This window comes from Anolis carolinensis, chromosome 2, assembly GCF_035594765.1.
Source record: "Anolis carolinensis isolate JA03-04 chromosome 2, rAnoCar3.1.pri, whole genome shotgun sequence".
Classification (NCBI taxonomy): domain Eukaryota; kingdom Metazoa; phylum Chordata; class Lepidosauria; order Squamata; family Dactyloidae; genus Anolis; species Anolis carolinensis.
Window position 1 is genome coordinate 215,421,607 of NC_085842.1, and position 27,162 is coordinate 215,448,768.

The following is a 27,162-nucleotide window of genomic DNA, read 5'->3' on the forward strand; positions in this document are numbered from 1 at the left end:
TGTTGTAATTAATCACCTTGATTAGCATTTAATGTCCTCGCAGCTTCAAAGCCTGACTGATTCCTACCTGGGAGAATCCTTTGTTGAGAGATGTTAGCTGGCCCCGATTGACTACACAGAGAAGCCATTGATATCCACAAGCATGTGGGCAATTTCAACAGAAAGGAGGAAACCATGGAAATGGACAAAATCTGATTACCAGTACAGTAGAGTCTCACTTATCCAACATAAACGGGCCGGCAGAATGTTGGATAAGCGAATATGTTGGATAATAAGGAAGCATTAAGGAAAAGCCTATTAAACATCAAATTAGGTTATGATTTTACAAAAGAAGCACCAAAACATCATGTCAGGCAACAAATTTGGCAGAAAAAGTAGTTCAATACGCAGTAATGCTATGTAGTAATTACTGTATTTATGAATTTAGCACCAAAATATCACGATATATTGAAAACATTGACTACAAAAACGCGTTGGATAATCCAGAACGTTGGATAAGCGAGTGTTGGATAAGTGAGACTCTACTGTATTTAAAAACTTCAGAATGCAGACAGTAAATAAAGAACAACACTCAGAAGATGGGAATTCCAGACATGAAACAATCAAGACCAGCTAACACCTCCCAACAAAGGATTCCCCCCAGGAAGAGAACAGGCAGGCTTTGAAGCTGTAAGGCTAATCAAGGTGATCAGTTGTTGGGAGATGTTAGCTGGCCCTGATTGTTTCCTGTCTCGAATTCCCTTCTTTTCTAAGTGTTCTTTATTTACTGTCCTGGTTTTAGAGTTTTTTTAAATACTGGTAGCCAGATTTTGTTCATTTTCATGTTTTCCTCCTTTCTGTTGAAATTGTCCACATGCTTGTGGATTTCAGTGGCTCCTCTGTGTAGTCTGACATGGAGGTTATTAAGGTGGAAACACTCAGAAAACAGGAATTCCTGATATTAAACAATCGAGGCTAGCTAACACTTCCCAACGAAAGATTTCCCCAGGCAGGAAGCAGCCAGGCTTTGAAGCTACAAGACCATTAATTGCTAATGAAAGTAGCCAATTGCAACATTCACACTTGCCTCAAACGGACAACCTTGAACATTCCACAGATCTATAAACCCCACTTTCCCTAGTTTGCTACAGACCTCACAACCTCTGAAGATGCCTGCCATAGATGTGGGCAAAAGGTCAGGAGAGAATGCTTCCGGAACATGGCAATACAGCCCGGTAAACTCACTGCAAGCCAAGTTTGATATTTCACAGAGATGTTGATTTCTTTCACATCCTGAGAAATAGCATATGGAGGAGATCTTTCAACAGGACTGTGGTACAGAAGGAAAAAGTTTAATTCTGCTAAATAAGGATCCAACCACTTCATACTCCAATGAGGGCTATTTACAAACTAAAAGTACCCCCATCTCTCTCGCCAACACGAACCCACACCCACACATCAGTGAAATATATAGTTTGGCTTTTATTCTTCTCTGCTGTCTATAATTTTTGGGTGGCACAATCCAACAATAGATGGAGGTCCACATGATTCCCACCCTTTGCCCTACATCCTTTGTTCTACAGCCAAACTCAGATATTCACATATTCTTTGAACAATTTGAAACATACACCCTAAAATAATAATAAAATGTTCAATAAAAGCAATGCAGCACCCTCTAAAAACCCCTTCTGGTGCTGGCTGCTCAGCGGTGGGTGAGGTTGCATAACTATTTTTTTCAAAATTCTTCAGTGTTGTGAATCATCACAAGTATTGTCTCCACTATCTGTATCCACAACAGCTCTCTGGCCTGGCAAAATAAACAATAGAGAAATGTCACAACCATCTGCTTGGGAAATACTGCACTCTAGTGATTGTCACCGCAAATACAGTCCATTCTCGGAAACGTGTGACCAGATCAGACCAAAGGTCCACGTACTTTATCACTTCGATTTCTGGGAGCGGCCAGTCAGAAACCTCAAACAAGGCATGATATGATCATCAATCACTGTCAATTCACTCCTACAACTCTGCTGTGTCTGGATACAGAGGCTCCATTTAGCATCAATAATACTCATTGATGAACCTTGTGTCGTCAAAGGCTTTCATGGCCGGAATCACTGGTTCGCTATGAGTTTTCTAGGCTGTATGGCCTTGTTACAGAAGCATTCTCTCCTGACATTTCACCCACTTCTATAGCAGGCATCCTCCAAGGTTGTGAGGTCTGTTGAAAACTGGGCAAGTGGGGTTTACATATCTGCGGAATAATGTCCAGGGTGGGAGAAAGAATTTTTTAAATCGTTTTTATTGAATTTAAAAATTTTCATACAATAATTACTTTTATCACATAGCAGATATTTAATGTATCATACAATACTTGCATCATTCTTTTATATCTACTGTTGATTTATATCTACTACATCGTTAACATTTGTCCATCTATATTTCTTCACCACTGTGTATCCCCCCCTCCCATCCCGAGCCACTTCTTATGTATTGTCTAACCAAAATCTCATTTCTTCCTGAGGCGGTAGCCCTCCATCCCTTTTTTGGAGTCCTTTCTCAATAAATTTCCCCCATACATCCTCAAAATTATTTTTTTCCATATCCCTCTTTTAACTTTTGATTTGCATGTTAGCTTATCATTTATTGCCAATTTCCATACTTCCTTATACCATTCTTCAATCTGAACATCTATTACTTTTCTCCAATTCCTTGCTATAAGCAGTCTTGCTATTGTCAATAAATTTGTTATTGCTTCTTTTTCTTTTTTATCCATCTTATTGTTATTATAAATTGATAATAATGCAATACCAGGGCTTCTTTCCAATTTGATGTTCATTATATCCTCTATCTCTTTAAATATTTTATACCAAAATTTCCTTACATATAATATTGGAGAAAGAACTCTTGTCTGTTTGAGGCAAGTATGAATGTTGCAATTGACCACCTTGATTAGCATTAAATAGCCTTAGAGCTTCAAAGCCTGGCTTCTTTTGAAACGTGAAAGGCACTGCAGACTAATTCAACCAGACAAGTCAGCCATAGCAGACCATTTGATGAACCCAGCATATTTGAGAACACCACCCTAACAACCACTGTGTTCAGACTACACGGAGAAGCCATTGAAATCCACAAGCATGTGGACAATTTCAACAGAAAGGAGGAAACCGTGAAAATGAACAAAATCTGGCTACCAGTATTTAAAAACTCTAAAATCTGGACAGTAAATACAGAACAACACTCTGAAAACAGGAATTCCAGACAATAAACAATCAGGGCCAGTTAACACCTTCCAACAAAGGATTTCCCCAGGCAGGAAGCAACCAGGTTTTGAAGCTGCAAGGCCATACAATGCTAATCAAGATGATCAACTGCAACATTCACACTTGCGTGAAACAGACAAGAGTTCTTCCTCCAACCCTGAACTTTCCACAGATCTATAAACCCTACTTTTCCTAGTTTCCAACAGACCTCACAACCTCTGAGGATGCCTGCCATAGATGTGGGTGAAAGGTCAGGAGAGAATGCTTCCGGAACATAGCAATACAGCCTGGAAAACACGCAGCAACCCAATGAACCTTGTCTCTATTAATTTGTTTGGTCTGTTCGATAGATGTATAAGGACAGCTAACAGAAATATTTTTAAAATGCATTTCCAGCTCTCATTTTTCCCAGCCTCTGAAAGAGTCAAGCTAAAGCCAACCCACAGCATCTTGGGCTCCAAGCCCACAACCTTCTCACTGGCTCCTGAAATAGCACTCAGTCTTAGAAACAAAAGCACCCATTGGCAGTTTCTTATCAAAACCTTTTTGCATCAAGGGGTCAATTTTCACTGGCACAGCAAGAACACAGAGAAGGGCTGCTAACTCATAGGAGCTCATACTGGCATATAAGGGACTTCCATTGGAGAGAAAGTGGAGTAGGCAGAATTGTGGCTATGAAAGAAGAGAGTCACAGCCAGGTAGGACTCTATCTTGGCCAGGCCCACCTGCTCTACAGAAGAGCAGCAGTTAGGCACACATTCATCTTACCTGGGTCCAGGTAGTGCAAAGAGTCAGTGTTGTCCACTATTAATTGTAACAGCAATTACACACGCACGCACATACATACATACACTAGCTGTGCCCAGCCACACGTTGCTGTGGCGAAGTATGGTGGTATGGGAAATAAAGTATTGAGGAACTGGTGGTAATTAAGGTATAGGGTAAAGGTTTTCTCCTGACATTAAGTCCAGTTGTGTCCAACTGCATACTGAAGTGGATTATATGGCAGTGTGGAGTCAAGATAATTCAGTTCAAAGCAGATAATAAGATTATAAATGGGTTATATAGCTGTGTGGAAGGGCCTTGAGTCTACACTGCCATATAATCCAGTTAAAATAAGATAATCTGTATTTTATAGGCAGTGTGGAAGAGGCCTAACTGAGGCCTAACTCTGCCTGTCCCCTGGGCTGAGTGGGTTGCTAGGAGACCAAGTGGGCGGAGTTTAGTCTTTGAACTGGCAGCAATTGGATAAAAACAATTATTCCTCTCCTTCTAATTAGGACTTTATTTTTCTTTTTTTGTTGTTGTATGAACGTAGAGGCATGGATGAGGGGTTGTGCTGCCAAGTTTAGTGTTTCTGGGATGTGTAGTTTTGTTGTTTTGTCCTAGGCCGAAATTTCATTACCCTTTTATATATACACACACACACACACACACACACACTGGGTTGAACCGCCAGCTACAGAAGATCTTGGTGACCGGAAGGTTGGCAGTTCAAACCGTGGATTGGGGGTGAACTGCAGCTGTCAACTCTAGCTTCTGCTTACCTAGCAGTTTAAAAACAACAATGTGGGTAGATAAATAGGTACCGCTTTGGCGGGGAGGTAAAAGGCGCCCCTGAAAACATGCTGGCAATTCAATCAGGACTTACTTACTTACTTAGGCAATCCCTCATAGCTTGAGGATGATGGTCTTCCAAGTGTAGTGTCTTGGGTGTGGATGCATAGGTAGCTGTGGAGACTTATTCTTCTGCAGTGAAGATATCAGTTTCCAGATAGAAGGCAGTCCCAGTCAGGGTTGGCTTGACACACCTTCCTCTTGGCACATTTCTCCCTTAAGCCCTCTGTTCGTGTCTTTTTGAATTCTGCAGCACTGCTGGTCACAGCTGACCTCCAATTAGAGCGCTCAAGGGCCAGGGCTTCCCAGTTCTCAGTGTCTATGCCACAGTTTTTAAGGTTGGCTTTGAGCCCATCTTTAAATCTCTTTTCCTGTCCAGCAACATTAAGTTTCCCGTTCTTGAATTGGGAGTATAGTAACTGCTTTGGAAGATAGTGATCAGTCATTCAGGCGACAACAGGCTCCTCGGTGTGGAAAAATGAAACAACAGCACCTCCCCATGGCTGAGTCAATCACAGCCTCCAGGTGCCAGAGATGAAAAAAAGAGAAAAGCCTTGCCTCTGTTTATGTACTTATGTACTTTGTTGTCAATTGTATAACGGCATTGACTGTTTGCCATATATGTACCCTGTAATCCACTCTGAGTCCCCTTGGGGAGATAGAGCAGAATATAAATAAATTATATTATGGGAAAATGCACAAAAACTAGATATTACTAGGCTAACAACATGGGAAGGCATGAAACAATCTGTGCCCTGAAGGCTGCAGATCCTATTTCATATGATTAGCTCAGGAAAGTTGGGTCTGCTTGACACTTGAGCAGAGAAAAATCCTTGTCTTCTGCTTCTTGCAGGAGATACTTAAAACGTGGTCTCAACCAACCAATCCCTATTGGGTGGAAATCATGATGCCCTGCTGATATTGAATTAAAAGTCCCAAAATGGCAAAGGCAATGCTGGGTGTTTCAATCCAGCAATATCTGGAGGCTCTCTGATTCTTATCCTGACATTGTTTATGCACTACATATTTTTGGGGCTGTAGTAGTTCAGCAGGTTAAACTGCTAGCTGCAAGAAATCTGTCAATTGGAGGGTTGGCAGTTCAAAGCCGCAAGTTGGGGTGAGCTTCCAATTGTCAGCCCTAGCTTCTGCCAAATTTAGAGTCTGAAAGCATGAAATGCGAGTAGACCAATAGGTACTGCCTTGGCAGTAAAGTAAAAGGGCACCCCGTGCAGATGTGCAAAAACATACTGGCAACAGATAGGAGATATATACGAATAACAGGATCTATGCATGGAAAAATGGAACAAGAGCACCTCCCCATGGCCGGAAGTTGAGCATCGCCTACAGATGCCGGAGATGAAAAAGAGGAAGACTTTTACTTCTGTGTACTGTATGTCGTGTAAAAGGCAGTGAATGTTTGCCTTATATGTGTTCTGTAATCCACTCTGAGTCCCTCCTGGGAGATAGAGCAGAATATAAATAAAGTTTATTATTATTATATTCTATTATAATCAAAATATAGACACTGAACATATATATTTTTCTCCTTTATCCTTCTTTATCCTTTAATCCTTCTGCTTTGTGTTTTAAATGTTAGGCTGTGAGCCTGAGAGCAGGTGCTATATTACCTATCTTGCATTTTGCTCTTGGAGCCTTTTTGGCTAAACAGCAGGGCATAAAAGCTTTACATAAATAATAAATGGAGGGTGGATTTATTAATGCAAGCTTGGCCTAAGATGGTACTTCCTCCCATTTCATGTACAGAAAGTGACCAGAATGAGCAGTTTAGTTCTGTTTCAATACTGCTGTTGGGCTAATCTCAGTCACTGAGTATGGAGGCAACGGACTACGTGGAGTGAGGCTTTACATTGTGTCATCGAAGGCTTTCATGGCTGTGAGTTTTCTGGGATTTATGGCCATGTTCCAGAAACATTCTCTCCTGACGCTTTGCCCACATCTATGGCAGGCATCCTCTGAGGTTGTGAGGTCTGTTGGAAACTAGGCAAGTCGGGTTTGCATATCTGTAGATTGTCCAGGGTGTGAGAAAGAACTCTTGTCTGTCTGAGGCAAGTGTGAATGTTGCAATAGGCCAGCTTGATTAGCATTGAATAGCCTGGCAGCTATTTAGTTAATAAAGAACAACAGTCAGAAAACAGGGGAATTCCAGACAGAAAACAATCAGGGCCAGCTAACACCTCCCAACAACGGATTCCCCCAAGCAGGAAGCAGCTAGCCTTTGAAGCTGCAAGGACATTCAATGATAATCAAGGTGGCCAATATCAACATTCACACTTGCCTCAAGCAGACAAGTCTTTCCACACCTCTGAGGATGCCTGCCATAGATATGGGAAAACGTCAGGAGAGAATGCTTCTGGAACATGGCCATAAAGCCCAGAAAACTCAAAGCAACCCAGGCTGTCACGTGGGTCTCCAAAAACTTGCTCTCAGTCTCAGTTACCAGCACATGGTGCCCGAGGCAACTAATTTAGGCCAACCATAAATGAATAAGGGTGTATGAGAAAGAGGTGAGTGGGATGCACTAATTTAGGGGTGCTTCAGAGAATAGTAATTTATTAGCATGCAGCCCCAAAAACATTGCCCAAGGGAAATGACACATACAGTTGAAAACAGGTTCTCTATCCCATAGTTGTTTTTCAAGTCTGTAACTACCACGACCAATTTCTACCTTGCTGTAGCTTATATGTGTCATATGGCAGCTTTGTTGTGCATTTTTTTTCTTTGAAAATGTAAAGCATTTCAAGAATAGTAAGGAGGAAGGGAGAGGGATTTATATCCTGCTCCTCTCACCTCGAAGGGGACTCGGAGTGGCTTACAACATGGCAATATTCAATGCTGCATAAAAAGGTAAAGGTAAAGGTTCCCCTGATGTTACGTCCAGTCATGTCTGTCTCTGGGGGTTGGTGCTCATCTCCAGTTCTAAGCCGAAGAGCCGGCGTTGTCCGTAGACACCTCCAAGGTCATGTGGCCGGCATGACTGCATGGAGCACCGTTACCTTCCCGCCAGAGCGGTACCTATTGATCTATTCACATTGGCATGTTTTGAACTGTAAGGTTGGCAGAAGCTGGAGCTAACAACGGGCACTCACTCCGCTCCCTGGATTTGAACCTGGGACCTTTCAGTCTGTAAGTTCAGCAGCTCAGCGCTTTAACACACTGAGCCACCGGAGGCTCATATACAACACAAAAAATACAATAAACCATATACATAAACAATAAAACATGTAAAAACACCATAAAACTATTAAAACCATAATTTATTAATTTATTTATTTATTTACAACATTTATACCCCGCCCTTCTCACCCAAGGGGACTCAGGGCGGCTTACAAAAATTGGCAAAATTTAATGCCCAAAATGCAATCATAAAAACAAAACAATATAATACTTAGTCCAGGAGTTGTTGTTTGAGTTGTTACAGTTATGCTGGTTCCCTATTGCACTATCCAAATGCTTGATCCCACAGCCATGTCTTTACTCTTCTTCTGATCAGGAGGGAGGGGGCCAGTCTGATGTCACTAAGGAGGGAGTTTCACAGCCGAGGAGCCACCACTGAAAAGGCCCTGTCTCCCCCACCAGTCACCCTTCTGAGGGGGTTGGGACTGAGAGCAGGGCCTCTCCGGCAGATCTTAATGCTCTCACCAGTTCATAGGGAGGAATACATTCAGATAGGTAAGTTGGGCCAGAACTGTTTAGAGCTTTATAAGCTAAAGCCAGTACTTTGTATTGTGCTCAGTAGCAGACTGGCAGCCAGTGGAGCTGACGTAGCAGGGGGGTTGTATCCTCCTTGTACATTGCTCCAGTAAGTAGTCTGGCTACCACCCGTTAGACTACTTGGTGCTTCCAAACAGTCTTCAAAGGCAGCCCCACATAGAGCGCATTGCAGTAATCTATTTGAGATGTAACAAGGTCGTGGACTACCATGGCCAAGACTGACTTCTTAAGGTACGGGTGCAACTGGCGCAGAAGTTTTAATTGTGTGAAAGCTCTCCTGGCCACCATCGAGACCTGGGGTTCCGGGCTCAGCGATGAATCCAGGATCACTCCCAAGCTGCAAATCTGTGTCTTCAGGGGGAGTGTAACCCCGTCTATACCCTGTTTGACCTTTCCACTGACCAGGAGTACCTCTGTCTTCTCTGCATTCAATTTCAATTTGTTTCGCCTCATCCAGATCATCACAGCTGCCAAGCACCAGTTCAGGACCTGAACAGCCTCTTTAGCAGCAGGTGGAAAAGAGTAATAGACTTGGCCATCATCTGCATACAGATGGCATCAAACTTCAAAATTCCAGATGATCTCCCCCAGCCGTTTTAACACAAAATTTCTTCAGAAGCAGTAGAGAATGATATCAACGCACAGAAACCCAGTGATTCCGGCCTTGAAAGCCTTTGACAACACAATGTTGTTAAAGGCAATAGCCACTAATTCCCAGGCAGCTGAGTATTATCTACAGTTCTGTGATAATCCCTCCCAAAGCAAGAGAGCTGAGAAACAAAACAAGTTAAATATCAGTTTTTAAACACTGTAACATAATTTTATAAATGGTTCCTGGATTCTGTCACTTTTTTTTCTGAAAATTTACTCTTCCCTCACTAGACTAGATATAAATACGATTAAAAATCTAATATTTTGGGAACTTTTTGATGAAAGGTGGTGACAGATGTTTGGAGAAGAGATTATGATGTGGCTTTTTACCCATGATGTTTTCCCTGTTTATTTGTTTATTCTATTATTGCCGTATTTCTTCTATTCTAAGATGCTATCACTTGTAAGACACACATGAATTTCAGAACTACAGTAGAGTCTCACTTATCCAACATAAACGGGCCAGCAGAACGTTGGATAAGCAAATATGTTGGATGATAAGGAGAGTTAAGAAAAAGCCTAGTAAACATCAAAATAGGCTATGATTTTACAAATTAAACACCAAAACATTATGTTATACAACAAATTTGACAGAAAAAGTAGTTCATTACACGTTAATGCTATGTAGTAGTTACTGTATTTATGAATTTAGCACCAAAATATCACAATGCATTGAAAACTGACTACAAAAATGCGTTGGATAATCCAGAATGTTGGATAAGTGAGACTCTGCTGTATCAACTGAAAAAAGTGTTATTTATATAAAAAGCACCCGCGATTCTAAGGCCCCTTCCACACAGCTGAATAAAATCCCAGATTAACTGCTTTTTGCTGGAATATATGGCAGTGTGGATTCAGATAACACAGTTCAAAGCAGATATTGTGGGATTTTCTGCCTTGATATTCTGGCTGTGTAGAAGGGCCCAAAGATGCACCCTATTTTTACAGATGTTTACATGGGGGAGAGTGCATCTAAGAATTAAAGAAATATTGAAATTGTTTTTGAATTAGTAGTTGTGTCTGTCTTTTGCAGCATAGCAAGAAGAAAGTGAGGCGGAGAAAAAAAGGAGAGTTGGCAGTACCTTGAAGACCAACTGAGGCCTCTTCTAGACTGCCATATAATCCAGATTGTCAAAGCAGACAATCCATATTATCTGCTTTGAACTGCCATATAATCCAGACCTCACAACCTCTGAGGATGCCTGCCATAGATGTAGGAGAAACATCAGGAGAGAATGCTTATGGAACATGGCCATACAGCCTGGAAAACTCACAGCAACCCAGTGATTCCGGCCATGAAAGCCTTCGGCAAAACATACAATTAAATTATTTTTAACGCTTTTTTAAAAAATCACTAGTAGTCCATAATAGGAACCTTCGTCTGTTTTTTAAAAACTTTCTTTTTAAAAAACATGGACATACAGCCCAGAAAACTCACAGTAACCCAGCCAAAGAAATAGATATAGCCTATGGGCACAAATATGGTACAAATCTAGGGCACATTAAAGAAAAAACAAAACAAATTTCCCGTATCAAATAGCTTGAGAAGCACTGAGCCCGATGGACCAATAATGTGATATGGTATAAAGTGGGTTCCTATATTTTTTATGGTGACAGAAACTAAACAATGCGATACAGAACATGATCTGGGGATGTAGCTCCAGCCTTGAGATGTATAGGCGGCTTCCTTTGTTGTCAGAAAGATTTCAAGTGGGTAGCAAGCAAGCAACAACCATAACTGAGAGCAGACAATACTCAGCCAGATGCAATTACCATCTGACCGATGGATCTCATGAATTAACCTCTCAGCAATCCTCTGACAGAAGGAGCCCCACAATTGTTTACATCTAACTGACTGGATCTGAGGCCCAATTATACTATCCACACAATCCTGTTGTTAAATCTGGATTTCTTGAGGCATTATTTTGGTTATACTCGTACAAAATGTGCTCAGTTTAGGAGGTCTTCCAAACTACTTTAAAGCACATTGGGGGTGATGTCCTTATGATGATCCCATGGAAAGTATTTTGAAGGTTTAAAGATTTCCAAAACCACCGTGATGATTTATGAAGTCTCTCATATTTTACTCACAGGGCAAGGAGGTGTTAGGTTGGCTCTCATCGTTAACAAGATCAAGCACTAATTATCTGCATACGCACTTACAAACCTCTGGAAATAATGCCAAGTACTCTCTGACTCAATTTTTAATCAATTTTGATTCCCCCCATTCTTCTGTGCTTGGTTTTTATTATCCAGTTGCCCAGGCTAATCCGAGCACTCAAATGTACTTTCAAGGGTCCTGGCATATAATGAGATCAGAGGATTTAGGCGGGTTTAATTCTGCCCTTTGTATTTAGAGGAAACTGGGGCAGAGTTGCCCAGCTGTGCATCCACTTGGCTTCAGAGATGGTGTTTTGCTCCTCCCGGCAACTGCAATGCAAGGGAACCCAGGCATAGGCTCACAGTTTAAACTCAGATAAGATATAAACTCCGTGTCTGATCTGAGAACTCGCAGGCGAGAGACCTTGTGGTTTGCATGTTGTTTTATATTTCTTCCCAAAAGAAATATATTCCGCGGCGTTGCGGGCAGCCAGGAAGGCTTTCTCGACTGCCCGCATCGCGCCGCCAACAAATAGATCCTCAGAGTTGTTTCGGGTTGTTGGGGAGCTCCTCCACCCTCCTCAGGCTGGGGGGGCACCTGACATCCCGGCAACTCGGTGTAGCGAGTTTGCTCACCATTTTGCAGACAAAGTTGCTCAGATTCGTTCCGACTTAGATGCTGGCCTTGTTGCAATGCCAGGTGAGGTAACCGAGGCTTCTATCTGTTCGAACTTGTGGGATTCGTTTCAGCTTGTGCAGCCTGATGATGTGGACAAGATTCTTGGAGCGGTGAGGGCGACCACCTGTGCCCTTGACCCTTGCCCATCTTGGCTTTTGAAACAGGCCAGTGGTGGGTTGGTTGATTGGTTTTTGAGAATAATTAATGCCTCTTTGGGGCAGGGTAGATTTCCATCTTGCCTAAAACAAGCGGTGGTGAGACCTGTCTTGAAGAAGGCCTCCCTAGATTCGACCAACTTGCATAACTACAGACTGTTGTCGACCGCGTTTTAGGGGATCGGGCCCTTAAGGAGAGACCCGACCCGGTCCTGAGGGAACGGACCTTGGCGAAGCCAAAAGGAGAATATAAGCCGAGATACCACCTGAAGCCGAAATGAAGAAGGTCCGCCAAAGATGAAGGAAAATCCGCCAAGGAGTCTTTATTTAGCGATTCAGCTGAAAAGGACACTAGTACCGATCATTCAGTCTACTAGCGTAACATATGTTTCAAATAAAGCCATATTTATACAATATTTTGGTCTGACAGCCCTTTGAATTTCCTGCCCCGCTCCCCCGCCCATCTGATCGCGGATAGGCTGGGAGGTTGAACGAGGCGGGCTTTCGTTTCCCGCCTTGCTCTGCTGGCCCAATGGGGAGCCGCTTTTTGTCCCCACTCGGGCCAATCAGAGAGGAGGAGGCGGGAGCTATTGAAACAATGAAGTGACAGGACAGGAAATATCAGATTAATCCTGGCCCAGCCGATTTGTATCGTCCGCCATATTAATCTATGGCGAAGAAACCTCAGCCGGAGTTAAAGGGACGAGAGAGAGAGAGATTGCATGCAAAGGAAGGAGTCAGAGAAAGATACAAAATAACCAGATAGAGAGTGTTATTGCTAAAATAAATGCTACTTTTATTGGGGGATTTTGTTACATAGTTCAGGGAAGGGGAAAGTGAAATAAAAAAAGATCTCTTAATAATAGTCTGCTGCGGTCCCGTTCCGTTCCTTTGGTGAGCGATCTGCGGAACTCTCCGCTGGGTTTTTAAATTAATTTAAAAGCCGGGGTGACGGTCATCATATTCCCCACTCGGTAAGGGCGGGGCGAAGTGGGAGGAGCCCATTTCGCCCCTGCCCTACCGCATAAGCATTATAACCTCTCAGCGGCAGCATGGCCATCTGCTGAGAGGGGTTCGAATGGTTCTTTTTCTGCCAATTTGGAACAGAGCGGGCAAATGCGACCAGCAGCAGCCTATTATTAGAAGGAAAAGGACTACAACTAGAAAAGAGGAGAAATCCTTTGCAAAACCGGGCTAGAATTGACAGGGAGGGTTAGAGAAGAAATGAGAATTAGGGTTAGCATTTTCTAGGGTTAGCACGCTGGACAGCTCCCAGCGGTGAAGGATAGGGAAAGAACAGGGAGAGAAAAATAGAGTGAAAATTAGAACTCACGGCTCCTGATTCAGCACGCTGGACAGCTCCCAGCGGGGAACCGCGGTGTCGGCTCCTCCGAGTGGGGGGGTTGAAGTGAGGGCCGATTTGACAGCTGTCAAAGTGAGCTGTCAAATGTTTGTAAGTCCAAATAGGGGTGTTCCCGTGGTGCTAGGGGGATGGGATTTGGAGGGATCCTCGGAGGGGGTCTTGTGCTTCCGTCTCTGGCGTTTGGTCTTTCTCCGGACCTCGAGAGGGTGTAGGTCAGGACAGTTTGCGGGCGGCAGGCCCTGAGGAGGTGTTTTCCGGAACAACACCTTCAGGTCGTCTCCCGGCTCAGCAGTCCACAGGTCTTTGTCTTCCTCACCGCTGGTGGGGGCTGGTTCTGGTTCAGGAGCACTCTTGATGGATCCTGGCAAGGATTCCAGCACCTTGCAAGCGATGTAGGAGGTCAGGAGGGCTTCGAGGAGGTTGTGATGCCATCTTCACCAGGCGCCTCCTAGTGTCCACAGCCAGGTCCAGCCCTCCCACCCGGGAGGGGGTCCAAGGGGTAGAGAATGCCTCAAGACAGCAAAGAAAAGAGATCACGTGTCCCATCCCCCCTCCCCTTCCCCCAAGACCCTAAGTGTGGAGGGTTAGTTTTATAAGGAGGAATAAAAGGAGAAAAAAAATGGAAATAAATCATTCATACCTTCTGGGACATCTTCAATACTGAAGGTTCCTCTGGCACCCTCGCAGCCATGTTAGGGCTCCCCACTCGCGCCTGACCCAGCGACCAACAGCGAGGGTCCTGTTCGTGGCTCCATGGGGACGCACCCTTAGCCTCTGCCGCCTCTTCTCAGGTGAGGGGGGTCGCCCTTACCTGCCAGCCTTCTCCTGGTCTCGTGGGGGCGCCCTCTCCTCCCTGCAGTTGAAGGGGGATGTTCTTCTGCTCAGGATCAGCCTTACGATCGGAGCCAGCTTGTGGGTGGGGGCCTCATCACCGTGAGGGCACCCCACTGGTTGCTCTTGCCTTATCTGAGCTGGGTTTCTCAGAGTCCCTTTATAGCCACAGGAGCGGATGATGGTCCTGGTAGTCCAGGTCGGAGTGGGGTGCCTTCCATGTGGGGTGCTAGGGTTCCCATTCTACATTTTCCAACGGTCCCTTTTATACTAAGAGAGCGTTAGTAAAAACCCCTAACCCATGGTATGCACAGTCATTCAAGAAATAGCAAACAAGAGAGAGAGAGAGAGGAACAGAAAGGATAGCTCAAGGAAGAAAACCATGAGAAAGAAGAACAAAACTTGGTTCCCCACATTTAAAGGACAGACAAAGCTCCGAAGTCAAGGCAACAAACAAAGAATACTACTCAGAGAACAGGGAAGCCCCAGGCAGGACTCAGCCAGTCTCTGAAGATGGAAGGTTTTCCAAAGATACACAATATCCCCCAGAGAGAGGGGGGGAGGCTGAGAGGGAGATTCAAAAAGGGGAGGGGTTTTGCAGGGTTGCCCAAAGGGATTGGGTGAAGAAAAAGGAAAAAGGGAAAGGAGTCTTTGAGGACACAGGATCCTTTAGTTTGAGCAAATTTCAAGGTGTGACCTGACGATTTGGAAAGAATGCCAGATCAAAGGTCCCACTTACAAATTGTAACCAACAAAAATGCAAATTGACAGTCTAAAAATTTATGTTCCTCTGGGATCTTTGGGGAGTTTCTGGAGTTTTTGGGTAAAGTTTTGAAAGCAAGCAGAAAAGAGGGAAAAAGGGGGATTGAACTGTGACTCAAAAAAAAATTCAGAAGCAGATTGCTTTGAAAAGGAGGGAGAGAGGGGAAAATAATTCTTTGGAGAACTATTGACCCAATATTCAGGCTTCAGATAAAACAGAGGATGGCAATGGATGTTTTATGGTCTCTGAACAGTCAATTCCTCCTTCCCCTGATGGTCCTCATCCCCCCCCGGGCCCCTCCTTTCCCCCTGTTCCTCTGGCCAAAAAGGACGAGCGAGAGGAAGAGAGGGAGAGATTAAGGGAGGGGGGGGGCCGCAAGGGGGAAGAAGTCTTGGGGTGGAAGGGAAAAAGGCTTAGAGGGATTCGGTTGGGGGGGGGTGGAGAGGGAATAGGAGGTTGGGAAACGGAGGGGAGATGGGGCTGAGAGAAAACAGAGGGCTGGGAAACGGAGGGGGGCGGGGGAAATGGCAGGGAGTTGGGAGAGTGAGTCTGGGAGAGTGGGATCCCGGGAAGCAGAGGTTCCCTTGAAGGGTCGATTTGGGGGTTCTGGGTCGGTGCAGGACTCAGAACAGGGGGAGAAAACGGGGGATGAGGTGGGGCAAGGGATGGGGGTCGGGGTTGGTAAGGTGGGGGGCAAGCAAATGTCTCCAGAAGTTCCTCTTCTGGTGGAGGCGGGAGGGGAAGTAGGTCTAGAGAGGAGCTTCTGAGGAGGGTAGGTTTGGAGCCCACGTCCCTGCATGGGAAGACTTGGACCCCCTCCCCCCTTCCACTCTCCCTCTGGCTTAAGGCCATGAACACCGCAGCATAAGCAAGTTGGGACCACTTGCCCTCCCCCTGGCGAGTCACCTTAGGTCAACACTCCGAATTCGGCGACTCGAGCAAGGGGGGGGCAAGCTGTTCCCCCTTCAAGGGCCACAAGGGGCCACTTATGTGCTCTGAGTTAGCCCAACCTGGCCTGCACCATGTTTTTCGATGCAAAGCCCACCCCAATTGGCCAGGATCTTACCCAATGGAGAATCCCTGGGGATGTCTGCTGGGGTGGGACACCCTAGACGTGCTGAACAAACACCCATCCTTGGCTCAGCCCCTGCCCAGACCCGACAGTTAATGGAGTAACGACTCACCCAACCGGCCAGGTCAGCTCGTCCTTTCAAGAGTTCCTTCCACCAAGGCTGAATGGCTGGCGTTCGTGGAATCCGCAGGTGCCCCGGGAACACAACTGTTCCCCTACCCCGCGATCCTTGAACCTGTAATCTTACAAGCCAGACTGTTCTCACACGCCCCCCGGGTGCCAGATGTTCCCGCGTTTCACCAGGAATTTGTTACCGAGCCCTGATCCGAAGTGCAATACCTCCAGAGCTCCGCCCACCTGGGTCTCAACAACGGGGCCGGTTCCCTTTTATTTTTTTCCATGGCGTCCCCTGTTTCACGTTGGCGCCTTTCCTTCGAGGAGCTAAAAATCTGCTTCCTCCTATCTGGCTCCTTTGTTCAGTACCCTGAATCAGATCTAGAGAGAGAAAGGGACTGCCAGAGAAATTTGGATGTGAAATGAGGTCAAATTGTTGGTCGGAGGGCCCTCCTTGCAGCCGTTTCTCTCCCCAACCTGTTCCAGAATATCTGGACCAAGGTCGCCGCTTGGAATTTTAGCCTAAAAAATTGATTTTTGGAACTTCCAAGCAAGTCCCTTCGTGGTAAAGCCAAATTATGTTGTCGACCGCGTTTTAGGGGATCGGGCCCTTAAGGAGAGACCCGACCCGGTCCTGAGGGAACGGACCTTGGCGAAGCCAAAAGGAGAATATAAGCCGAGATACCACCTGAAGCCGAAATGAAGAAGGTCCGCCAAAGATGAAGGAAAATCCGCCAAGGAGTCTTTATTTAGCGATTCAGCTGAAAAGGACACTAGTACCGATCATTCAGTCTACTAGCGTAACATATGTTTCAAATAAAGCCATATTTATACAATATTTTGGTCTGACAGCCCTTTGAATTTCCCGCCCCGCTCCCCCGCCCATCTGATCGCGGATAGGCTGGGAGGTTGAACGAGGCGGGCTTTCGTTTCCCGCCTTGCTCTGCTGGCCCAATGGGGAGGCGCTTTTTGTCCCCACTCGGGCCAATCAGAGAGGAGGAGGCGGGAGCTATTGAAACAATGAAGTGACAGGACAGGAAATATCAGATTAATCCTGGCCCAGCCGATTTGTATCGTCCGCCATATTAATCTATGGCGAAGAAACCTCAGCCGGAGTTAAAGGGACGAGAGAGAGAGAGAGAGATTGCATGCAAAGGAAGGAGTCAGAGAAAGATACAAAATAACCAGATAGAGAGTGTTATTGCTAAAATAAATGCTACTTTTATTGGGGGATTTTGTTACATAGTTCAGGGAAGGGGAAAGTGAAATAAAAAAAGATCTCTTAATAATAGTCTGCTGCGGTCCCGTTCCGTTCCTTTGGTGAGCGATCTGCGGAACTCTCCGCTGGGTTTTTAAATTAATTTAAAAGCCGGGGTGACGGTCATCAAGACCAATCTCCAACCTTCCATTTTTGGGCAAGGTCTTGGAGCGGGTGGTTGCCTCTCAGCTCCAGGGATTCTTGGATGATACGGATTTTCTGGACCAGTCACAGTCTGGCTTCAGGCCTGGTTTCAGTACCAAGACGGCTTTGGTCGCCTTGGTGGATGACCTCCGCAGGGAGCTGGACAGGGGGAGTGTGACCCTGCTGGTTCTCTTGGACATCTCAGCAGCTTTCGATACCATCGACCATGGTATCCTTCTGGGACGTCTCTCTGGGATGGGCCTTGGGGGTGCTGTTTTGCAGTGGCTTCAGTCCTTCCTGGAGGGGCGTTCCCAGATGGTGAAGCTGGGGGACACCTGCTCGGACCCCTGGCCATTGTCCTGTGGGGTCCCGCAAGGTTCTATTCTGTCCCCCATGCTTTTCAATATCTACATGAAACCGCTGGGTGAGGTCATCCGGGGTTTTGGAGTTCGGTGCCATCTCTACGTGGATGACGCCCAACTCTATTACTCTTTTCCACCAAAATCCAAGGAAGCCCCTCGGATACTGGATCAGTGTCTGGCCGCTGTGTTGGCCTGGATGAGGGCGAACAAGCTGAGACTTAATCCTGATAAGACAGAGGTCCTCCAGGTCAGTCGCAAGTCTGATCGGGGTATTGGGTGGCAACCTGTACTTGATGAGGTCGCACTCCCCCTGAAGGCGCAGGTCCGTAGCTTGGGGGTCCTCCTGGATTCGGGGCTGACTCTTGAGGCTCAGGTGTCGGCCGTGGCCGGGAGGGCCTTTGCACAATTAAAACTTGTGCACCAGCTGCGACCATACCTCGAGAAGTCTGATCTGACCATGGTGGTCCATGCCTTAGTTACCTCTAGACTGGACTATTGCAATGCGCTCTACGTGGGGCTGCCTTTGAAAACGGCTCGGAAATTGCAACTAGTACAACGCTCGGCAGCCAGGTTTCTAACTGGAGCAAATTACAGGGCACATTCAATGCCTCTGTTTAAGGAGCTCCACTGGCTGCCATTTACCTTCCGAGCCCAATTCAAGGTGCAGGTTCTTACCTACAAAGCCCTAAACGGTTTGGGACCCGCCTACCTTAGAGACCGCATTTCCCCCTATGAACCCGCACGATCTCTTCGCTCGTCGGGGGAGGCCCTTCTCTCGCTTCCACCACCCTCGCAGGCACGGTTGGTGGGGACGAGAGAGAGGGCCTTCTCTGTCGTGGCCCCCCAGCTTTGGAACTTGCTCCCTAGGGAGATTAGGCTGGCCCCCACCCTCCTCTCCTTCCGGAAGAACCTGAAAACCTGGCTTTTCCAGAAAGCCTTTGATGAGTGAATTCTGTTGGTTCAAGTTGTCTGACTACATAATAATAGACCCACTGATTCGCCTTCTTATTGTCATTATTGTTATTTCTTTTACTTTAATGACTATGTCAATTACGTAACTACCTCCCCCCGATTTGACACATTCACCCTTTGGCCTAGACTTGTGTTTTATATCTGTTTTTAATGCTTTTTCCTGCAATATTGTTTTTATGATGGTTTTACTGATATTGTTGATTTATTGTTGTAAATTTATGTGTTTTGATTTGTTTTTATATTGTGATGTTGGGCAAGGCCCCATGTGAGCCGCCCCGAGTCCCTACAGGGAGATGGGGCGGGATACAAGAATAAAATTATTATTATTATTATTATTATTATTATTATTATTATTATTATTATTATTATTATAAAACATTACTTTCTCAAATGATTTCTTAGGCAATTTATTAAATGTCCCAGACTTAGCAATAAAAATCAACACCACAGAACAATAAATATGCAAGAAATGGGAACAGCTTGGCATCCTTTAGATGCCAAGCTGTGTGGGATCTGTGTGGGATCTGTCATGGTTTGCAAAGATACTATATACAGTAGAATCTCACTTATCCAAGCTAAACGGGCCGGCAGAAGCTTGGATAAGCGAATATCTTGGATAATAAGGAGGAATTAAGGAAAAGCCTATTAAACATCAAATTAGGTTATGATTTTACAAATTAAGCACCAAAACATCATGTTATACAACAAATTTGACATAAAAAGTAGTTCAATACGCAGTAATGCTATGTAGTAATTACTCTATTTACAAATTTAGCACCAAAATATCACGATATATTGAAAACGTTGTCTACAAAAATGGCTTGGATTATCCAGAGGCTTGGATAAGTGAGACTCTATTGTATGTGTTAACTGGAAAATAAAATGCATGAAGCCGATTGGCTGAGTTTGCAAGGACCTGGGAATCGGTTTGCAACTGTTGCAGTCCTGCTGCTGGAGAACCAGTTTGAACAGGTTTCTCTCTATGTGTGTGTGCGCGAGAGAGAGTCTACTGGCTGGAAAGAGTATGGCTCTGTACTCAGAGAGGCCTGACTATTTCTGAGGCCTAGTTTGCTGCTGATCTTCACTGAAGCATATTTATGGACTAAGAAAGGATTGCTTATGACTGCTGATTTCTGCAAGCAGTCAGAGGGACTATTGTAAATACCATTGTTCTGTTGATCTCTTGGACTTGGTAAAAGTTCCTATGTTATTTGTTCTGCAAAGCTGGGTGGTGCATCATTTTGCAGGGTGATTCTGGGTTCATGGGCACACGTAAGAGCTTCTATCTATCATCCACAATCCCCAATAGGATCTGTGAGCTGCGGTGGCGCAATGGGTCAAACTCTTGTGCTGGCTGGACTGCTGACCTGAAGGTTGGGTTGCTGAGCTGAAGGTTGGCAGTTCGAATCCGCGAGATGGAGTGAGTTCCCGCCTGTCAGCCCTAACTTGCAGGGACCTGAGAGAAGCCTCCCAGCAGGATGGTAACACATCCGGGCATCTCCTAGCCAATGTCTCTGTAGATGGCCAATTCTTGCACACCAGAAGCGACTTGAAGTATGTGTGGGATTACAACCCCCATTATCTACAGGCAGACTGCACCATGATGAGGATTTTGGGTGGTGTCTTCTGAGGTGTAGGGCTCCCGTTTGTGCAAAGCGTGGCTTAGGTTTTCCTCAGTTTTCTTTTCGTAGTTGGTAGACTTTTGTAGGGAGAAATCAATCATAACTTCCAGGCAGTTACAGGGAAGTGGCCGACATTATCAGTTTGCAATGTTTAACATCCCGAATTGCTAAAATGGGGGCAAAGTTAATCATTCACCCTCCTTTATGGTGAACTTTGTGACTGAGGGCCCTTCCAGACAGGCCCTATATCCCAGGATCCGATCCCAGGTTTTCTACTTTAAACTGGATTATATGAGTCTGCACTGCCAGATAATCTGGGATAAACCGAAAACCTGGGATCAGATCCTGGGATATAGGTCCTGTCAGGAAGGGCCTTCAGAAATAATTCTATACTAAGATGGACATATCAAAAGTCAATTTAAAACATGTTGTCAACGCTAGTGTTAATAAAGACTCTACCTATATTATGAGCTGGTGTTTCAAACCAAAAAGGCATAAGGATTTGAGTTTGAGTACTCCCAGATGAATTAAATGAATAAGGGATCCACCATCTTTTTTTGTCCAGCAGCCTTTGAATTCTTATCTGTGGGAGGATTTTAAGCCTTCAATAATTATACTTCATATTTATATCTGCTTTTCCTAAGAAAAATGCCTTACCTTTAGTTCTGAGTAGTGGATTCCCTTCGCACATTTTAAACAATGACACTGTGTAACACAATTTTTGTTCCTGGGTTATAAATGTCATTTCCTAATTGTTTCTATCATAAAAAATAGAAAATGTTTATTAAACTGCAAAATCTTTGTTTTTGCGGGACTTCCTGCAGTACATTTTGCTATAGTTTTTCAATTAATATCTCATAGAGGCTCAACCAATTCAACATAGTTTGTGGCAGCTACAAAAATTATGTTTCTGGAGTATAACAACTACTTTCAAAGTAAGTCCCACACAATTTAACAGGAAATAACACTTTCAAACCAGGAAAATAATTCATTTCAAATTTTATTACATAGTGTTGTGTCAGCCTTTCCCAACCTGGCACCCCATGGATTTGTTGGATTACAAATCCCATCAACCTCAAGTAGCATAGCTGGTAACCTTGTGTCTGAGGATGTTGGGAACTGTGTAGCTCAAATTAATCTCAACAGCACCAGACTAAGGATGATACCATACCAGTTCTACAAGAACCCTAAATCTGCTTGAACATTAAATAGAAACAGGGATAGAACCTGCCAGCTATTCTATCAGTTCAGAAGAGCTTTATGAAAGCATGCTATGTTGTGTCTGGCACTAAAAGTGGAAGGCTGCCATGGCCTTGACTGATTGTCCCATATAAGTCTTATCACTGATAGGTATGTGATATACTTGGACTTTGTTTCTGGGAAGCTAAGACAGCAATAAATATGTTAGTAGGAAGCCTGGTGTTGTGAATCTGAAATACAAACCTCAACTCTTGAATCTCACAAGAGGCTTTTCCAGAAATTTTGCCATCTTCAGGGTGAATTCTGGAGCTCTTCATCAGAAACCTTACAACAACGTATGCATTTTTGGTGTCTACAGATAGACAAAAATCTGCGTGTCCAAGGGCTAATTTCTCACCCTGGAGTTTACTGTGGATTGTATGTCTCCCAATGAACCTATGGTTGGCTTCAATTAGGTAAAGGTAAAGGTATTCCCCTGACATTAAGTCCAGTTGTGTCAGACTCTGGGGGGTTGGTGCTCATCTCTGTTTCCAAGCCAAAGAGCCGGTATTGTCTGTAGACACCTCCAAGGTCATGTGGCTGGTATGACTGCATGGAGTGCCGTTATCTTCCCACCAGAGCGGTACCTATTGATCTACCCACATTTGCATGTTTTCAAACTGCTAGGTTGGCAGAAGCTGGGGCTAATAGCGGGAACTCACTCCGCTCCCCGGATTCAAATCATCGACCTTTCGATCAGCAAGTTCAGCAGCTTAGAGTTTAACCCACTGGCTTCAATTTACATCTCTAATATTAAGGTACTTCGAATGCACTTGGAAGCCGAAAGGCCAAATTTGGATTATAGCAATTTTTTGGTCATAAAAATGTCTATTTAACTGGTAAAGGTACAGTAGAGTCTCACTTATCCAAGCTAAATGGGCCGGCAGAAGCTTGGATAAGCGAATATCTTGGATAATAAGGAGGGATTAAGGAAAAGCCTATTAAACATCAAATTAGGTTATGATTTTACAAATTAAGCACCAAAACATCATGTTATACAACAAATTTGACAGAAAAAGTAGTTCAATACGCAGTAATGTTATGTTGTAATTACTGTATTTACGAATTTAGCACCAAAATATCACGATATATTGAAAACATTGACTACAAAAATGGCTTGGATTATCCAGAGGCTTGGATAAGCAAGGCTTGGATAAGTGAGACTCTACTGTAGTTTAAAACTGGTGTTGCAAATTGAAAAAGACAAAAACTCACAATCAATGCCAAATATCTGAGTTAAGGTAACACCTCCATTGTCAGCCTATAACTTTCCTAAAAATTATTCTTTATCGATTTTATGGATTGTCCCATAAATCAATTTGGCATGAATGAATGGGTAAATTGCAATCGATGGGACAATGACTGCTGAAAGGGTTGGCAAAACATTGTCTTTTACAAATAAATATTAGTACAGTACCAAGTACAGTCCATTTAAACAGAGGTGTCAGAAATGAAATCTCCAGGATTGACCATGGTGCATTACAGTAGAGTCTCACTTATCCAACACTCGCTTATCCAACGTTCCGGATTATCCAACGCATTTTTGTAGTCAATGTTTTCAATACATCGTGATATTTTGGTGCTAAATTCGTAAATACAGTAATTACTACATAGCATTACTGCGTATTGAACTACTTTTTCTGTCAAATTTGTTGTATAACATGATGTTTTGGTGCTTAATTTGTAAAATCATAACCTAATTTGATGTTTAATAGGCTTTTCCTTAATCTCTCCTTATTATCCAAAATATTCGCTTATCCAACATTCTGCCGGCCCGTTTACGTTGGATAAGCGAGACTCTACTGTAATTCAGTTCAGATAATTTGGATTTTATACAGCTGTGCAGAAGGGCCCAAACTGTTATTTGCTTTGAACCAGATTATGTGGCAGCACACAGTAAGTGAGACTCTACTGTGCTTGCTTTAAGTGCATATATACAAAAATAGTACAAGATAACAGATATTCCTAATGGTATATAAGCAAATCTGGAAAGCCAACTCCTTGCTCTAGTTGGAATCTGCATTCTATGAAATTCTAGGAGGACAGTTTTCCCCATCCTTTCACAAAATCATCTTGAACCATGCATTTAATTTTAAAAACCTTTGCCTAGCTCAATAAATAATAGCATCAGCTTGGTCGTGGAAAGCCAACGTTAGGAGATGCAGGACAGACTGTGAGGTATAAAGCAAGCTTCCAAGAGAAGGTTGAGGATTCAGGAGGAACAGTTGGGAATCTGGCATGTGGAACAAATTTTGAGAATTGTAGATGCACCCACACAGTTTATTTCATTCAAATTATAAAATCACCAATGCCAACTTGGACAAGGCTGTGTAAAAGTAATAATCCAAATCCATCATAAAGAGTAATGAGGTGCATTAGTTAAACATGTTATTTTGTGGGCCTGACCATTAAAAAGTCTATCTTATAATTAAACGTGGTTGCTGGAACTGAATGCTCTGACGGCAAATGAAACACATATAATCAAATGCTAAACCTCGAGGAAAGGTATGTTGGTCTGCTAGCAGCCATTGTTAACCTATGATGTTCATAGAATCATTGGTTTGAAAAGGCCATCTATTCTAAGCCCCTGCTCAGTGCAGAATCCCCAGCTAAAGCATCCCTTGCAGGATTGTGTAGAACCAGCCTCGAAGTTGGGAATTGTTTCCTTTTTTATATAGAACTAAAGGTAAAGTATTAACATTAACTCCTGGATAAGTTGACCCATTTTTGAGGGTTTACTTTTTAAACTAAATTTTCTAGACATATATGTGAGCATTCAGGATAGTCAGTTTGCTAATTAAAGTAAAACGGCGCTCCATACAGTCATGCCAGCCACATGACCTTGGAGGTGTCTACGGACAACGCCGACTCTTAGGCTTAGAAATGGAGATGAGCACCAACCTCCAGAGTCGGACACAACTGGACTTAATGTCAGGAGGGGAAAACCTTTACCTTTACTAATCAAAGTATTATGGGAGACAAATGCTTTGCAAAAATCCAAATGTGGGGGTAACATTGCGGAGGAATATTGTCAAGCCAGATGGTGTATGTAGTTGCCTCCATTTTCTATACTTATTGCTCCTTTTTCTTTCTATGCTCCCTAAAAAGGTTATGAAGGAGTGAAGTTCTCCTTTAAGAGAGCAGGTTGATTTTCTTCCAAGATTAAATACTGACCGGGCATGCAGGAGGAAGCCTTGGTCCAGGTGGGTGACCTTTACTTCCTTTGTTATTTTATAAAATTAGGTAAAGGTTTTCCCCTGACATTAAGTCTAGTTGTGTCCGACTCTGGGGGTTGGTGCTCATCTCCATTTCTAAGGTGAAGAGCCAGCGTTGTCCGTAGACACCTCCAAGGTCATGTGGCCGGCATTACTGCATGGAATGCCGTTACCTTCCCGCTGGAGCGGTACCTATTGACCTACTCACATTTGCATGTTTTTGAAGTACAGTAGAGTCTCGCTTATCCAACCTTCACTTATTCAAGATTCTGTATTATCCAACATAGTCTGCCTTTTAGTAGTCAGTATTTTGTAGTCAATGTTTTCAATAAATTGCAATGTTTTGGTGCTAAATTTGTAAATACAGTAATTACTACATAACGTTATTGTGTACTGAACTGCTTTTTCTGTGAATTTGGTGTAAAACATGATGTTTTGGTGCTTAATTTGTAAAATCTGATGTTTAATAGATATTTCCTTAATCCCTCCTTATTATCCAACATTTTTGCTTATCCACCGTTCTTCTGGCCTGTTTATGTTGGATAAGTGAGACTCTACTGTAATAAAATTATAGGGAGATATTTGACATGTCAAAACATTTGTCAAAGTAGGCATGATAAATTAGGACATTATTTTGAGCAGCACATAAGCTTTGGCTTCAGTAAGGCATAAAAAACTCAGTCAATGTTGAACCTCGATGCAGACTGAGATCGAGACACAGTGCTGCATAATCGGCCAAAACCTGGGGTCACACACGTTGCTGATTCAAGGTACAGTAGAGTTTCACTTATCCAACATAAACGGGCCAGCAGAATGTTGGATAAGCGAATATGTTGGATAATAAGGAGGGATTAAGGAAAAGCCTATTACACATCAAATTAGGTTATGGCTTTACAAATTAAGCACCAAAACATCATGTTATACAACAAATTTGACAGAAAAAGTAGTTCAATACGCAGTAATGCTATGTAGTAATTACTGTATTTACGAATTTAGCACCAAAATATCACAATTTATTGAAAACATTGACTACAAAAATGTGTTGGATAATCCAGATTGTTGGATAAGTGAGACTCTAATGTATTTCCAACAACAGAAGGAGAACTTGTATTGTTAGTACTTCTTTCTTATGTCTACTGATAACTGTATTGTCATCAAGGTACCTCAGGCAGACTCCTGTTCTGTCATTTTTTATGGTCATTAGTTCGGGCTGTGTGTGTGTATTTGTGTGTGTAAATATATATATGGAGTCTCTGGTGGCACAGTGGATTAAACCACTGAGCTGCTGAACTTGCTGACCAAAAGGTCAGCAGTTTGAATCCGGTGAGCAGGGTGAGCTCCCGCTGTTAGCCCCAGCTTCTGCCAACCTAGCAGTTTGAAAACATGTACATGTGGGTAGATCAATAGGTACCGCTCCAACGGGAAGGTAACGGCGCTCCATGCAGTCATGCCAGCCACATGACCTTGGAGACGTCTACGGACAATGCCGGCTCTTGTACTTAGAAATGGAGATGAGCACTACCACCCAGAGTCGGACTCAACTAGATTTAATGTCAGGGGAAAACCTTTACCATATATAATTTTAATATTTTAATAGGGACAATGTTTGTTTGTTTCCATTCCCCTGGCATCTCACCTGTTCTTCAATATTTCTCAAAAAGGATGGCAAGTGGTTATGAAAGTATATCTGCTAGCTCAAGAGGAAGCCGCATCAAGCCAACCCTGACTGGGATCACCTTCCATCTGCAAACTGATGTCCTCACTGCGGAAGAACATGCAGATCAAGAATAGGTCTCTACAGTCACCTATGGACCCACCGCCAATACCCTACACCTGGAAGGCAATCATACTCGGCTATGAGGGATTGCCTAAGTAAGAAAGCGGCCTTATAACTTAATTAGCACAGGCCCTCGTTTGTCCCAGATCCAGCACTGCCAGAAACTAATTCCTATGATAATTGGAAGCTGGGTAAGTTTGGCTTAGATAAAATTTGAGACATGATATGGTGACCACATTAAATATCTCAAGGAA

The 27,162-nt window shown here is 43.8% G+C and overlaps 1 long non-coding RNA gene across 1 annotated transcript in view; it reads left to right on the plus strand.

Moving 5' to 3' along the window:
- LOC103280919 (uncharacterized) overlaps positions 1 to 27,162 on the plus strand; it is a 28,343-nt gene extending 1,181 nt beyond the window's left edge. Inside the window, exons 2-3 of the long non-coding RNA XR_507522.3 lie at positions 25,025 to 25,119; positions 26,793 to 27,162. This is a non-coding gene — a long non-coding RNA (uncharacterized LOC103280919). The remainder of the gene's footprint in view (positions 1 to 25,024; positions 25,120 to 26,792) is intronic.